The sequence below is a fragment of the Coptis chinensis genome, chromosome 8 (assembly GCF_015680905.1).
Source record: "Coptis chinensis isolate HL-2020 chromosome 8, ASM1568090v1, whole genome shotgun sequence".
In the NCBI taxonomy this organism is placed as follows: domain Eukaryota; kingdom Viridiplantae; phylum Streptophyta; class Magnoliopsida; order Ranunculales; family Ranunculaceae; genus Coptis; species Coptis chinensis.
Window position 1 is genome coordinate 32,520,549 of NC_141463.1, and position 16,377 is coordinate 32,536,925.

Below are 16,377 nucleotides of genomic sequence, written 5' to 3' on the forward strand. Positions count from 1 at the left end.
GTGAAGATGCATTAGGAATTGGTACATACCAACTCTCATTACACACTGGGCGCGTACTTCTTCTACATGATGTGCTTTATGTTCCTAGAATTCAGCATAATTTGCTTTCTGTTTTAGCACTTCTTTCTTTTGGATATTCTTTTGATTTTAAGGCTGATAGGTTGGATATTAAGTTGGATAGTATTGTTTTTGGACATGGATTCCTTATGAATAATTTCTTTAAAGTTGAATTGAATGATTCTTTTTTTTCATTATCTTACATGGCTAGTGCAAGTAGAAATATTAATTTTGTTACTTGGCATGCTAGACTAGGTCATATAGGACAAGATGGGATGACCAGATTAGCGAGAGAAGGCCTATTGGGCCCACTCGCTAAGGTTGACCTACCTATATGTGAACCATGTTTAGCTGGTAAAGCATGTAGAAAGCCTTTTGGAAAGGTAGTAAGAGCTACTCAGCCGCTTGAGCTAATCCACTCAGATATTTGTGGGCCTATGAATGTTAAGGCACATCATGGTGCCTTTTATTTTCTCACTCTTATAGATGATTACTCACGATATGGTTATGTCTATCTAATAACTCACCGCTATGAAGCTTTGAATTGTTTTAAACGCTTTATAGTAGAGGTTGAGACACAGAAAGAGAGGAGCTTAAAAACTCTTCAAACTGACCGAGGACGTGAATACTTATCTGATCAGTTCAAGGAACTATGTGAGAAAAAAGGGATATGCAGACAATTAACTATTCTTTATACTCCGCAACAAAATGGTGTAGCGGAGAGAAGAAATAGAACTCTATTAGATATGGTTAGATCAATGATGGCGCAAAGTAATCTCCCTATATCATTTTGGGGGGACACACTTTTGACTGCTTCTTACATACTTAACCGAGTGCCTTCTCAGTTAGTTCCTTCAACACCCTATGAACTTTGGAAAGGTGAAAAGCCCCGTTTGGAGCATTTGCACCCATGGGGTTCAGCAGGTTTTTTTCACAACATCTCTCATAAGTATGGGAAACTAGTCCCTAAAGCTAGAAAGTGTATCTTTGTAAGGTATTCTAATAGCTCAAAAGGTTATGTTATGTATGGTAAACATCCTGATGGAGGAATGACAGAAATAAAGTCTCGTGATATAGATTTCATTGAGAATGATTTCCTTAGCATAAGTAATGCAAAGAAAGATCTTGACCTCTATGAGATAGAGGAGTACGAAAACATCCTACCATCTTCAAGCGAGGGTGGGGAATTAATTTCTCATCCTGTAATTGCTGAAGATAGTGGGAGTGGTTTTCAACCTAGTGGGAGTGTACCAGACAGTGGGAGTGTACCACTAGATCCTCAAGTGCGTAGGAGTAAACGTGGAAATATTCCCTGTCGTCATTTCGAGATTGAAGGGGATATTTTTATGTGTACTCCATTAGATGAGGAAGAACCTAATTCTTTCAAAGAAGCAATTTCTTCTCCTGCTAGAGACAAGTGGATGGTTGTTATGCAAGATGACATGAGCTCAATGGGGAAAAATGAGGTCTGGGAGTTAGTTGATCTTCCGCCTGGGCGTAAAACTGTTGAAAATAAATGGATTTTAAAGTTAAACGCAAGGCAGATGGTTCAATTGACAAGCATAAAGCACGCCTTGTGGCGAAAGGATATACCCAACAACAGGGTATAGACTATGAAGAGACATTCTCCCCTGTGGTGAGATTCGCTTCAATTCGCCTCATTCTAGCTATTGTCGCACAACATGATTTATAACTTTTTCAAATGGAGTACGTCATCTAGGCAATGGTATCTCAGATTTCACAATTCAATTACCTCAATTGGTTTTGAGATGATTGAAGAAGATCACTGCGTGTACACTAAACGATCCAGAAAGAGTTTTCTTATCCTTTCGTTGTATGTTGATGACATTCTTTTAGCTGTGAATGATACGGATTCCATTGTTGCCACTAAGAAGTGGGTGTCCTCCAATTTTGACATGAAGGATATGGATGAAGCAGACTATGTGTTAGGAGGTAAGATCACGAAAGATCGCAAAAAGAAATTTCTTGGTTTGTCTCAGGAGACTTACATTAGAAAGATTCTTGAGCGTTTCCGTATGCAAAACTCCAAACCAATAGACACCCCATTGGAAAAAGGATGTGACTTAAACCTTGATCAGTGTCCCAAAACTAATGAAGAAAAGAATCAAATGTCCAATGTGCCATATGCGGCTACAATTGGTAGTCTGATGTATGCCATGATGTGTACTCGACCAAATATCAGCTTTGCAGTTGGGTTAGTCAGTTATTATCAGAGTAATCCTGGTCCAGCTCATTAGAAAGCTATGAAAAAGGATACTCAGATATCTACAAGGGACTGCTGATTTTGTCCTAAGTTACCATGGTGGAGACTTGAAACTGAAAGGTTACACCGATGCAGAATGGGCTGGTGATAAAGATGAGCACAAGTCCACTTCGGGTTATGCTTTTGTGCTCGGAGGTGGAATTATTACTTGGTGTAGCCAGAAGCAAAAATGTGTTGCTTTGTCTACAATGGAGTCAGAGTATGTTGCTTGCTCAACTGCAATCCAAGAAACTGTTTGGCTAAGAAAATTCTTGATACTCTTAGATATCACAGCTCATGCAGAGAATGCAGTATTACTTTATAGTGATAGTACTGCAACTCTAGCATTTTCCAAGGATCCTAAGTATCATGGGAAGGCCAAACACATAGAGACTCGTTTTCACTACATTCGAGATAAGGTTGCAATAGGAGATGTGGTCTTGAAACATATCTCCACGCTTAACATGTTGGTTGATCCCATGACTAAACTTATTGCATGAGATGCGTTTAAATCTCATGTTAGGAGTATGGGACTTCGTAGGATTTGATATGTTTGGATATCTTTTATGTAATTGACATTGTTTTTGATATATTTCATTAATTCAGTTTTTTTGGAATATTCTTTTAATTACACATTCTTGATTTGTTTTTGTCACGGGGCTTGAATCGACCTACTCACATAGGTGATTCACCTTAGCGCTTGGCCGGAGAGCGAGCAAGATGAGACATCTATATTCTTAGCGCTAGAAGAACGAAAAAGAATATATATATTTTTTAAATTCTTGAATGTCACCTTAGTTGAACTAAGATGAGACCTTATAAAACAAAGGTCGAACATAAAATTTGTCCACAATTTTATGTAGCATGTAGTTAAGCCGAATATAAGTGTTTTTCTTTACAGGCGCTAGAGAGTGACTGGGATAAAATTCAAGTTAGGCGCTTGTTTAGCGACTAGACTAAAATTCGTATGGTGTTACAGTTTAGCAAGTGACATACCTATTTTAATGGGATAACACCATATCATACATAACATATTGTATGTGATTTGTCGACAAATACTGAGAACAATGAATGAATCCCTTCTTCATTGTTATGTGAGCCACTGGGATAATTAAAACATTTTCCCATTGTATGCCTTTTTTAACCTAAGGTTATGTCATGAAGAGAATATTTGGTGACGCTACTTTAGTGTGCTTCCTAAGTAAGACGAGATTTACTATATTACGGGGCATTTCTAGGAAAGCGACTAAATATAATTGAAATGGCATGCATGAATGTTTAGGGAAGACTTTTTGATATTACATATATTTTGTGACTCATAGCGGGCCCGCGACTATATATTTTAATGTCATGAGTACAAAACAAGGAGGGGATGTAGCACTGCTTTATACGAGGGATTAAGAGTGTTGATTCCAGTGTAATCAACAATGTCTAAGGCATATACGAGATGCTTCTGGGTGATGCATTTTTATTAGTTGGGTGAAAACTTAATAATATCGCTCCTGTTGCTCTTTGTTTTTCTCATGAGGTCGCACACTTTATTCCATGTACGCAAAGATGAATAAAAGAGATTGAGATTTGCCCTATGTGGGCGAGTGGGAGATGTAAGTGGGTTGGACCACTTAGGTCCGTCCACATTGATCAAGAATCCATCCCCAGTATAGAATTAGTCCCTCCAAACATTGGCATTGTCTGGAGCGGTTGCGGTTGGGATTCATAACTCATTGATAGATCAACATAAGAAATATCAAAGTTAATAAAGTGGTCAAAATCAACGTCACTCCACAAAAAATCACCACTTTCACTTGTAATGTGATCGTTCGACGGCATTGTTGCAGCGTCATCATGTATCATTAGATCACTTCCACTAACCGCAACTCTTCCTTCTCTCTCACCTTAACCAACAAACTAACCAAACTAGATAAACCCTCTCTCGATAACTCATTAAGCTTAGGGGGTGTTTGGATCCTATTTATTTATTGTCAAAAAGTGTTTATTAGTGAAAAAATATTTTTTGAAAAAATAAATGTGTTTGGTTTTCTATTTAAAAAACAAAATAGTTTTTCATCCAAAAACACTTTTTGGTCCCAAAAACTTGTTTTATGATAATTAGATAAAACTTGTTTTACAAGTTAAAAAACTATTTTTCTTTGAAAGAAACACTTTGGGTGTTCAAGGCAAATGAACTCTCCGGATGTTTTAGACTTTAGTGATTTATGCCACAATATACCAAAATATATCGAGAAACATAATGGGAAATCTGATTTGATAAAATAGCTTTTAAGAAAAATCACAATAAAAAATGTTTATTGAAAAACTGTTTTTAGAATAAATACTTTTTCATAAAAATATTTTTTAAGAAAAAATGATTTTTTGAAAAAATGAGAACCAAACACCCACTTATCCTCCTCTACCCTCTTCTTCTTTGTTAGCCCATTATTGTACCTCTTAATAACTGAACGAACTTTATTTTCTTCTTTAGGCCAGATACTAACTTCACCATCACTACCAAAACACAATGTCGTTAGTTCGTGAAGTTTCTTCTCTAAACCCATCTTTCTTTTTAAATACGTAATTTTGCAAGCCTTTGCGTTAGTGATCAACTGAATAAGAAACTTTCCGAATTGTTAGAACAGTAGGACTACTACTGTGTTGTTTTCATATTTATTTGGGCTAAATCTACAATACGCAAGATGTAGCGATACGCTTGATTCTTGTCCACTCATTCTGCCGAATGCAACCGGTAGAATAAGTTTACAAAAAAGGGTAAAAAGGGTATCTCACTTTCTTTAAAAATAAAATAGTGTATTAGATTTTTCTTTTGTATGACCACCAGTTTCATCTCCCTAAAATTTTTCTCTCTCGCTTCAATGCATGCAACTGAAAAGCGAAGAACTCAATGAGGTTGGGAGACAACAAGCAGAAGTAAGTGTATATTTCTGGAGATCCTTTTCCTTTTATTGATACTTGATTGGGTACTTTCTTTCTTGAAGGTGCTCGATCGATAGTCGAAAAGAATATAAAGCCTCTGTTGTTTACTCATCCGATTTAAAAGGAGCGTGCCGGGACTACTTATTATCTTGAGGTATGAACAATGAAGCATTTTCTTTTGTCAAGAAAAGTGATAAAGCATTTTCTTATTAAACTACTTGCCTAATGGAAACGAATCCTCAATATTTTAGTGCATACATTTTTATAGTTTTTTCCTGCACCATTGGTGAGAGTAGAATCGATCTCAGCACATTGGAATAGTGGATATTTTGCCCTTGGGAATATTCATTCACAATTTTTGCCTTTTCTTTAGGTTAGCTGATTTCATCTTATTTAAATTGGTGCGGCCAATGTAAAATTTCAGAATTAATTTGTTGGATTTATTTTTCCTTTTTATTCAATTCAAGTGTTATTTGAAACTTTGATGATTTAATAGAATGTGACTGTGGAACCTAAGTATAGTAGAATGAACATATGAATATGGTAGAAATTATATTGGACAATGCATGAATTGATTTATGACTATTGTCAATCGTGTTTATTCAATGTGTTTTGGACTGATGGATTGAAACTTTATTCAAAATACCTGTAGGTGGTTTGAGCTGTTTTAGGTAGGTATTTGTAATAGGTTATTATTAGAGGGTCATCTTCTTTGAATGAGATTGATTGTAGTTTGGATAATCAATACGAAATTGCCAATGTAATCTCTAAGACTCGAACTCACATATACCATAACCAACAATTTAAAGATTCTCCTTGATACACCATCTAAGTTTAGCTTAAACTGTCGTTGGGTTGGTGGCAACCAATTGCACTTTTTTTAGCCTAGGTGCTCTAGTAGCTCTTCAAATATTACTCAAGTTGTGACACATAACTTGGTGTTTAAGCAAGTTGTAGGAATGCCCCTTAACTACAAAAAACTCAATTGAAGATTTAGTTCGAATAACTGAATCCCTGGGTGCCATAGCTCCACCTTTTAATGAAAGACAACTTCTCATAGTTGTTCAGTGAATAGATGTAACACCCCAATTATGAAAAGGATTAGGATTTATTGTAGGAATTGTTGAAAGTATACATCAGTTGGGAAACTGGCACATGCCACTACCAGGCTTAGAATTGGCAGTGAAGTGCTGCCATGCTACGAACACTACTCAAAGGCGGATCCAAGATTCTCCGCCGGGGGGGAAGGGCTACAGCCCACACCAATTTTCCCACAAAAAATAGTAGTAATTGTCATAACCTATACCCCCTATAGGATTCTCTGCCATGGGCGTGTGCTTCCACTAATTGTTACTAGTATTTCTATTGTGGGGGGGAGGGGGAATATGGGGTGGGTGGGATATAGTATATGACAAACACTACAAAATTTTGATGCGGTGGAGTTTCCAGAAGAAATCTACAAGGTATCGAGTGCTAAGTAACACTGTGACCTTAGAAATTCCATTTTCTGGAAATAAGGAGAACCTGGAATCAACTAGTAACGAGTTCCATGCACAAAATGGGCGCAGTGTTCCTGAAAAAATCTCTGTATCGCAATGGACTGAAGAAATGCCTCCCTTGTCAACTACAGTGAATTCAAAATTTTCTGTCCTGTTGATTGCTAAAGAAAGTGTTGCCAAGACTGACCCCTTAGTTTCCATGCAGATTTCTGAAAAAAATGGTACGTTAGTGACAAAAGAGAATACAAGTGAGATTAGTTGCAACTTGAATGAATTTTCTGCCATCGTCGTCCAAGCTGCCATCAGAGCATACTTGGTACTTTCTTTTCCCTGTATTTTTTTTATTTCCATGATATGATTCTAACTTTAAATAGATTTGAATGGAGGAAACATGATTTCTTTAGTCGACTCCATACTTGTGGAATATTTGATTGGTTACTTAGTATTTGTGGATTTTATATTTGTTGTTTCTTCTTTACATTGACTTTAATAGGCTTAGAGAGCACTCTTGAAACTTAAGAATACAGTTAAGTTGCAAGCTGCTTTCTATGGGCATTTGGAAAGAAGGCATGCTATAGGAGGCTAGGAGCATTGCGCTATGTTTAGGCCATTGTCAAGATGCAAGTCCTTGTCCGTGCCTGCTGTGCTTGTGTTTCATTGCAATGGTCAACAACCGAGGAGAAGATTGTTGTTGCATTGGTAATTATCTTTTTAAAATGTACTTGACTAATATTTCTCTTTTAAGATGTTATTATTTTCTTTGCTACGCGAAACAAATAGAATTAGATGGTGGGTACTTGGTTGAGTGATAATTACACTAAATTGCTCACAAAAGATGTCAAATGAAAAGTATATTTTTCAATATCAGCATGAGGTCATCCAACCAAGGATTCTTTTTGCTGTTTTGCCAACCCATTAGAGGTGTTGACGGAACCAGATATCCATGGTTAGGTGTATATACAATATAAAATATAGGCTTCCTAATTTCTATCTCTTTTCGGTCTATCCCAATATATACATGATAAAAAGTGAGGTGCTTTTCTTGTTGAGTCCCTTTAGATGGTTGTTTTTCTTGTATTTTGTGACTTCTTCCCTTTAGAAGTCTTCTAAATGGGATTAGTATATGCTGGAGCAGTTGGGCTTGTGAATATGTTGATGCTTTGATTACTTTTATTTCTTTCTTAGTAACCACAAGCCTGGATAGTGAAAAAGAGCACTGATTGACTTGGTGCATCTTAGTCTCCAAGCAAACATTACTTCATGGAATCTTGATTTGTTTACAGAGTGAGGGTATTATTTGCAAGACACTACTTTGGCATTATAATCTTCCATTAAAGGTGTAATGGAATGGTCTAGAAATTGTATCCATTTGAATGTTGTAGCTCTTTAGCCTATCAATTCTTTTATGGTAATGTGAGCTATGTAGGTTTAACATTACAGCCATTGTGATTTATTATTCTTATTAGTTATTATTATTGTTACTATTATTATTATGTGACTATTGGTATTTTTACATTCTTTGATTTTAATACGACCCATATTTTAACCTACAAATTGCACCATATTACCAGTATAGTTTCTTCAAAAGTATTCACATTGGAGTAGTTAGTTATACTGAAACTATTAGTTTTTCTAGGTAGTGTTGTGGTTTGAGCAGTTAGTTATACTAAAACTAGTTTCAAAAGCATAAACATATAGATGGGGTGAATTAAGGTAAGTAGATCGGTGGGGTTCACATTTTTGTAGTATAATGCAAACTCAATTTCATCCCTGTTTGAATTGCTTCTATTTGATTTTAAAATTAAACTGTTTGTTTTCTTTATTTTCCATTCAGTTCATGTGTAATTTGGATAATTGGATGATACATTAGCACATTGGTTTAGCTAATAAAGATTCGAAAGTATTACTCCTAAGGTCCAATTTTACTCACTATAGCAATTGCGACCATGATTTATTTGTACTTTCTTCTTCATTGTATGTTACTATGTTATATACCAAGATAAATGAGAAATTGATTATATCACTGAAAACTAGTATTGGTACATATCCGGACAGCTTTGATACGAATCACCTTCTAGGAACTTACACAGCACAACTCTACCCCTTTTGAGCAAGGAAATATTTATAGAAGACATGTCTTCTAGTCTTGGAGGAATGATACATGAACTATTACTCAACACATCATATAATTATACTAATTCTACTTTATATCTGAGGTTTGGACGTTTCCCTTAGTTTTCATGTTCAGTGGTATATATCACAACTGTGATATCTCTTTGTTAATTCCACCTACAAGTTGGAGGCTCCTAACTACAGCCTATATACTCAAATGCTCAACATATGGTCATCATGTTTACTTCTACAAGATGATCACAAGTCCTCCAAGAGAGAGAGGTGGTGGGTTGTTATGTACACCAATAGATTGAATCTTCTTATAGCTTTTGTTGTATGGTTTCTAATAATTTATAATCTATTTTAATTTCAGGTCGGGGAAACTGTGAGATGTGGTTTTCTTGCACAATGAACAGTTATTTGCTGCAGCTCAGAAGAAGTAAGACCATTCTTTTTATTGTAAATTCTGAACAATAACAAACTTCGTTTTATAGAAAATTTAGAAATGTGTAGATTGTTGTTACCACAACAAAGTACTTCTGATTGAATCGGATTATCCAAATTCAATCTAATAAATTTTAAAAGCAATATATAAAGTTATTTACTTTATTGTTAACGCTAAATCTATGTTGCACGAGATGCATCGGATCTGTGATAGTCTTGTCCACTCATTCGCAAAATGGCAACCAAGAGAATAAGTTTACAAAAAAGGGTAAAAAGGGTATATCACTTTCAATAAAAAAAAAAATAGTGTATTAGATTTTTTTTATTGCACGACTCCACCAAGTTTCGTCTCCCTAAAAATTTTATTTTTATTTTCAATTCATGCACCTGAAAAGCGAAGAACATGGTGATTAAATAGAGAGTTCTCATAATCAACTTGTAGCAATTGGAGTGTTTACTGGTCGGAAATTATTATTCTTCATCATCTTATCAGAAGTATAGGAAATGCCGAGGTCTTGTTCTTGGCCATGGTGCCTTGATCCCATTGCTTGCACAGTTGAATGAGCATGCCAAGCTTTCTATGCTTAGAAATGCCACTTCGACTTTATCAAATTTTTCCGTGGGGAAACCATGCCTCCTTTCAAAGCAGGTTGGATATCCACATAGTATATCGTGAGTGACATAGATTCTAGTAGATATTTTACTGTGGTGTAACTTATTTGTGATTACTTTTGGGTAATCAAAGCCTACACTCCTGCTCTTGAGCAGCTTATTCATTCAAGTGATGAGGAAGTATTGACAGATGCATGTTGGGCACTATCTTATAAAGATTCTTATTTGTCTGATGGTACAAATGACAAAATCCAAGTTGGTGTCTGTCCTCGGCTTGTTGAGCTCTTGATGTGAGTGTTGGATTTCATTTAAGTTCTATTAAAAATATATCAACTGATGAATTATCTGCGGTTGATTGAAATTTGAACATATGCATTCTTTCTTTCTCAATCATCCATCGCCTTCAGTGTTAATCCCTGCCCTTCGAACAGTAGGAAATATTGTTACTGGAGATGATATGCAGACTCAGGTAATACATATAGTGAAATTCTCCCATTAATATTGATTCTATCTTTCATGGTCACTCGAGTTATGTTGGAATTTGATGTTTGTGAGAGATCCCCTCCCTAAAAATCAGCATGATCTGTTCCGACATGGTTTTATAGTCAAATATGTTTAATCTTATTACAGTCATTGTCAATCTGTGTTTGTCTTCTCTACAAAATGAGCCCACACCTATTTTTTTTTAAGAGTCTTAGTGATGTGACTCTGAACCCCCTAGAGGGCAAACAAGTTTATAACCGGTTTTTACTTGGTTAGGGAGAGATATGATGTAACTATTTAAGTAATAAAAAGTTTTTAAAGACATTAATATATTTTTAACCGTTGAATCTTTACTTTGTTTTGTCTTTGATGATTTTCTTCTACTTTTTTATAGGCTATAATCAACTTTCAAAGCTTCCTTGCCTGTTGAGCCTCTTAACAAATAATCACAAGAAGAGTATCAAGAAAGAAGCTTGTTGGACCATTTCAAAAATATTTGTTGGAAATAAGGATCGGATATAGGTACGGAATATATTCTCCTTTCACTATTCTATTATTACCATATTTAGTCTGCTACTGTGAATTGGGATATGTTTTTTTATCCTGATATTGTATGTTGGTTCAAGGACTTGGTGGGTGTGCTTCCACAACCGAAATCCTTTGAAATAAGATGTAATTTGAGTTTAAAACTTTGCTGCCACTTCAAGACTACAAAATTTTATAAGAGTTTACATTTTCTTTGTAGGGATTTTGGTTGTATAATTAGCACAACAAATCCTTGAATCAGGCTAAGTTTAGGTTAAAACCTAATTAGGAATGTTACCTGAATTTTTAAAGTGAAGAAACACAGCTGTTGCTTTTATACCTACATTTGGTTGTGAAAGAAATGAAATGTGATGTGAACAAGGCCGGCAAAAGCTCTCCCGGCTTGGGGGTGTCTGCGCTTTTAAAAGCATAGAATGTAAAACTTATCTTAAAAATATTCCTTTATTATTTCGTTTAATCCATTTTTACCTTAATATATCTTCTTATTCTACAGGTTGTAATTGCTGCAGATATTATTGGCCCCTTAGTTCATTTGCTCCAAACTGCTGAGTTTGATATTAAGAAAGAGGCTGCTTGGGCATTATCAAGTGCTACTTATGGTGGTGATCCTAATCAAATCAAGTATATACATCTCAATTTTACATCTCCCTGCCTTTTTCTCATATGGTATATTCTTAGTCCATTTGGTTACTAAATATTGCTTGATAATAGGTACCTGGTGGTGATGTTGATTTAGAGAGGAGAGAGAATGAGAAGATTTATTTACAATTTTTGCCTTTTCTTTAGGTTAGTTGATTTCATCTTATTTTTAAATTGGTGCAGCCAATGTGAAATTTCATAATTAATTTGTTTGATTTATTTTCCTTTTTATTCAATTCATGTGTTATTTGAAACTTTGATGATATAATAGAATGTGACTGTGAAAGGCAGAATTAAGTAGAATGAACATATGGAAAAGTTTGAACAAATGAGTGTATACATAACAAAAAAAAAACGAATATGGTAGAAATTATATTGGACAATACATGAATTGATTTATGACTATTAACAACTGTGTCTATTCAATGCGTTTTGGACTGATGGATTGAAACTTTATTCGAAATACATGTAGGCAGTGTTCTAAAAATCAGCCTAGGCGACCGGCCGCAGGTCTCTAGGCACTATACGGTGCCCAACCAACTCGCCTAGGCCCAAATCGGTTCTAAAAACTTTTGCAGAAATGAGCAATAAAAGTTATTATTATCGTTTAATTATCTTTCGGTACAGCTCCCACAAAAGATTTAGCTATTTTAGGTAGAGATATGTAATAGGTTATTATTAGAGGGGTCATCTTCTTTGAACGAGATTTACTATCTCTTCAGTTGATTGTAGTTTGGATAATCAATACGAAATTACCAATGTAATCTCTAAGACTCTAACTCATATATATATACCATAACCTACAATTTAAAGATTCCCCTCGATACATCAATACACCATCTAAGTTTAGCTTAAACTCAGTAGTTGGGTTGGAGGCAACTAGTAGCACTTTTTTTAGCTTAGGTGTTGTACTAGCTCTTCAAACATTACTCAAGCTGTGACAAACTCGGTGTTTAAGCAAGTTGTAGGAATGCCCCTTAACTACAAAAAACTCAGTTGAAGATTTAATTCGAATAACTGAATCCCTACAAATGACATAGCACCACCTTTTAATGAAAGACAACTTCTTCTCATAGTTGTTTAGTGAATAGACTTCGCCGTTTATTTCTAGACATATAGCCTCATTGAAATTGGTGAAGTATTACATAATCATGAACCAATTCATTAGTCATTTCCATACTTCACTAGCAAATTTGCACTCCCACTAGAGGTTCCATATTGCTAGAAACAAGGCCATCTCATTTCAATGCTAATATGACATCTTTGCTTTTTAGCAATTAGGATTTCTTGTCGTTTCTGAGTTTAGACTTCCATGTTGTAGTAGCATATTTATTATGGTTGTGCTCAGTTACGGACCTAGGGTTTACATCGAAGGAATTCAAGTTGATAAGCAAATAGAACAACGATAATAATAACTTTTGCTCATTTTGCAGAAGATAATTAAAATGCTAAATCTTGATTGCTTGAGTTGTACTTGAAAGTAGTGGTGCGCACTATTCCTGGCCACACAATGAGAGGGGTAGAACCAGAAGAACCGGAAAAATGTTATTTTAAAAGATTACGAAAAGAACAATGGGTTTTGAAGGTTTGCTAAGAGGATATTGATTTCTAGAAAATGTATAATTTTCTCTCATTACCTATATGCACTGTTAGTTCCACACTTCCATTCATAAATATATGTTTCATATATATACTATCAATCTAGGTCACCTAATACCGGACAAGAGAAAGCACTGCAGGAGGAATTCTTTTAGAAGAGGTGGTGATGGGCACATCATCATGGTGATGGGAACAACCATTATGGGCTTGGAAATAATAGGCGTGCACTACTACAAAAAGGGTCATTACCCACGGTTGGTCAAATGGTATATACCACTGTATTTATAATAACAGTGGGTTATAGTCATTTACCACGGTACATTTCGCTTTGCAAATCTAGGTACAAGCAAATACCACTGTTTACGTGATACAGTGGTATATAATATCCGCATATGCCACGGTACTACCAAATATTGCCCATTTTGTTTTAAGATATTCTTATTCCCCCCTTTGTTTCCGAAAAATGGTGGTTTATGTTTTTCCAAAAATTACCCCTACCGTGGATAAAGAGTCTCCAAAATCACTTGCTCGAGAAAATAATAAAAAGAGAAAAAACAAAAATAGACAAAAAACAACTAAAACTCCCTCTTTTCAATTGTCACTTAGGGTTTTTCGCTTCTCTCCCAGATTTCTCCGGTCGTGTTCATCATTTCGGACAAGGTTGTTCTATCTCTGTTGCAATTTTGGTCACTTCAAAAAAATCTCCATTTTCAATTGATCTGGTAAGAATTTCTGGCTTTTAGTTCAAAAAATTTTATGTGTTTCTTTTTATTGCGATTTCAAAATTTATAAATTAAATTTGTCATTTTAATTCAAAGCTCATGGTGCGTAATCCCTGATTATCATCAAATTACCGCTCTTTTGAGAAATCCTCATGTGTCTTCTTGGCAATTAAATTTGAAAGAGTCATTCTATTTCTGTTATTTTCTTGTTGGTTTGGAAAAATTTATTGTAGTTCTACCAATCTGAAACTTAGATTGCATCCTCTATAAGTTGTCTTCTTCTTAACTCCTTAATTTGCTTAACTGGAAATAATGTGTTGTTTGGGTGATGTTATCTCCCTGTTTTGGGTTTGTAGTCCGTCTATAAAGTGTTTGACTAAATTGTTTATTAGTAATGCTATGTCTGATTTCATGCAAGATTTGGAGAGACAAGGGTATTTGGGACTTTGTGTTAGTTATAAGAGAACAATAACCTCTACCGGACCTAATTAAGTGTATGAAGTATATTTTACTGATTGTTTAATCATATTTGATAATTGTATACACCTGCTCTTTCCCCCACATGTTTCTAAATTTCTTGAAGAATGATGATCACCAACTTGGCAACTTCACTTAAAATTACAAGCTAGGTTATGTCTTGAGAGAAACACAAACTCGAGGAGAAGTACATCCATATAATGTATGGTGTTACGTGTACATCCATATACTAACCGGTTCTTGGCTCTTCATTTCCTTCTCTGTTTAGCCCATATTCCCATAATTTATTGAAAAGTTTCAACGTCATTAATTGATTGTGATGAGAAATTTATGGAGATTTGCCCAATATATCTTGATTAGGGTAGGATAGACTTGGACCCCTATCTAGTGTATACTTTACTCTCATTCCTCTTATTTTATTTTGTACCAATGCACCCTTAGGTCTGTTTTACCGGGTTAAGATAACCACTCTTATGGAACCTTAGTCTTTGGGTGTATCTCCGCCAATCTACTATTAGGTACAATGATAACTGCATGTATTAAGATTCACTGCCTGTCAGACGGATAAGGGTGGAATTCGAGCTAAACAAGCCGAAGCTTTACCATGCTCAAGCTCGGCTCGCTAATTACACAAGCTTTAAATTGAGCTCGAGCTCGAGCTCGCTCATATAGTTAAACGAGCCGAGCTTTAACGAGCCAAGCCAAGCGAGAGCATTTCGGTTATTTTTTACACTATAAATATGCTATTTGAGCTAAACATATAGTAGTTTTTTCTTGTGCATCTTTAGATACTTCACGGATCTTTGAACTAATTTTCCTGTGTTGCGGGGGTGGAGGGGATTGCTTTTATGTTGTTGGCGAGTGGTGAGTTTGAGGTCTTGGCCACCCAGGGTAATAGTGTCAAAATATATTTGATTAGTATTTTTTTTTCTTTCAATTAATATTTTCCTGAAATAGATTGAAATTTCTTTCTTAAGTAATCTGATTCCATTCTAATTGTTGTAGGCTAGTTGATTCTATTCCCTTTTTTTTTTATAATATCTAATAGGGGTAGCGAGTCTTGGTTGATCTGTTCTTGCATGCTTTGAATGATCTTGGTGATGTATGATAACTAATTTTGGAATTGCGGGAGAAGAAAAAAATGAAGAGGTTTCTGGGGTTACGCAACTTTATACAGCTGAAAAGTTGTTGTCTTTCGGGAGCTAGCATAGCGATGTAAGACATATTCTTTGCGGTTATTTATAAGTTTCTTGTTTTGACTTGTGAGTCTATTTAAATGTGATTTATTCTTTCTTTGAAGGTATTAAGATATCAACATTTTGTTTTTTGCCGGACAATTTACTCCCACCGGTTTAATATTTCTTTGTTAGCGGGGAGGATCTGGTTAAGTTAGTTTCGGCCTTCTCTCACACTTTTTATATAGGAAAATTAGTCTGACTACAATATAGAAACATAAAAAAAAATTGGGTCGTGGGGATCAAGGGGTCCCACACGACACTGGGACTTCCTTCCCCGCACGCTGTGAGGGAGTGTCTGTCTTTATGTCTCACTTAGAATTCTAAAGTGAAACCAATTGCAAATTGTATAGACTTCAAGGCATGCATGTGGTATGTGGTATGTGTTCTTGTAACAAAGGAGAAGTTTGATTCTGTTGAAGTATGTTTCAATCTTTTTGATGGATTTTTTTTTTATCCCAGTTAACTAATATTTCATGTTCCTAATTGTATGATATCATGGAAATCAGGTTGAAGGATATTACTTTGAATTATCCAAAGGAATCTGCTGAGAGAACTGATGCTTCCAATTTGGCAAAAGTTTAGCTTTCTGATTTGGTAAGGTGACCTAAACAAAAATACATTTTCTTGTTAAACCTTCTTCAGTTCATGGTCTGTGATGCTATGCTTATTAGATAAACATCTGAATTACTCAATAATAATATCTCGATCCGTAGGAGTGGAGAACATGTATGTATTCCCACATTGCGATTGAACGG

The 16,377-nt window shown here is 35.3% G+C and overlaps 2 long non-coding RNA genes across 3 annotated transcripts; both read left to right on the forward strand.

Annotated features, from left to right (window-relative positions):
- The first annotated feature begins 6,683 nt into the window (after positions 1 to 6,683).
- Positions 6,684 to 10,895, forward strand: LOC147481143 (uncharacterized). 2 transcript variants are annotated; one of them, XR_015205730.1, is made up of 4 exons: positions 6,684 to 7,066; positions 7,244 to 7,449; positions 9,236 to 9,301; positions 10,796 to 10,895. It is a non-coding gene; the product is annotated as an uncharacterized LOC147481143 (long non-coding RNA). The 2 variants fall into 2 exon arrangements; XR_015205731.1 differs by lacking the exon at positions 10,796 to 10,895 and adding an exon at positions 9,800 to 9,931.
- A 540-nt stretch (positions 10,896 to 11,435) lies between these two features.
- Positions 11,436 to 13,410, forward strand: LOC147481144 (uncharacterized). Its single transcript, XR_015205729.1, has 3 exons — positions 11,436 to 11,568; positions 11,659 to 11,733; positions 13,292 to 13,410. It is a non-coding gene; the product is annotated as an uncharacterized LOC147481144 (long non-coding RNA).
- Positions 13,411 to 16,377: the final 2,967 nt, after the last annotated feature.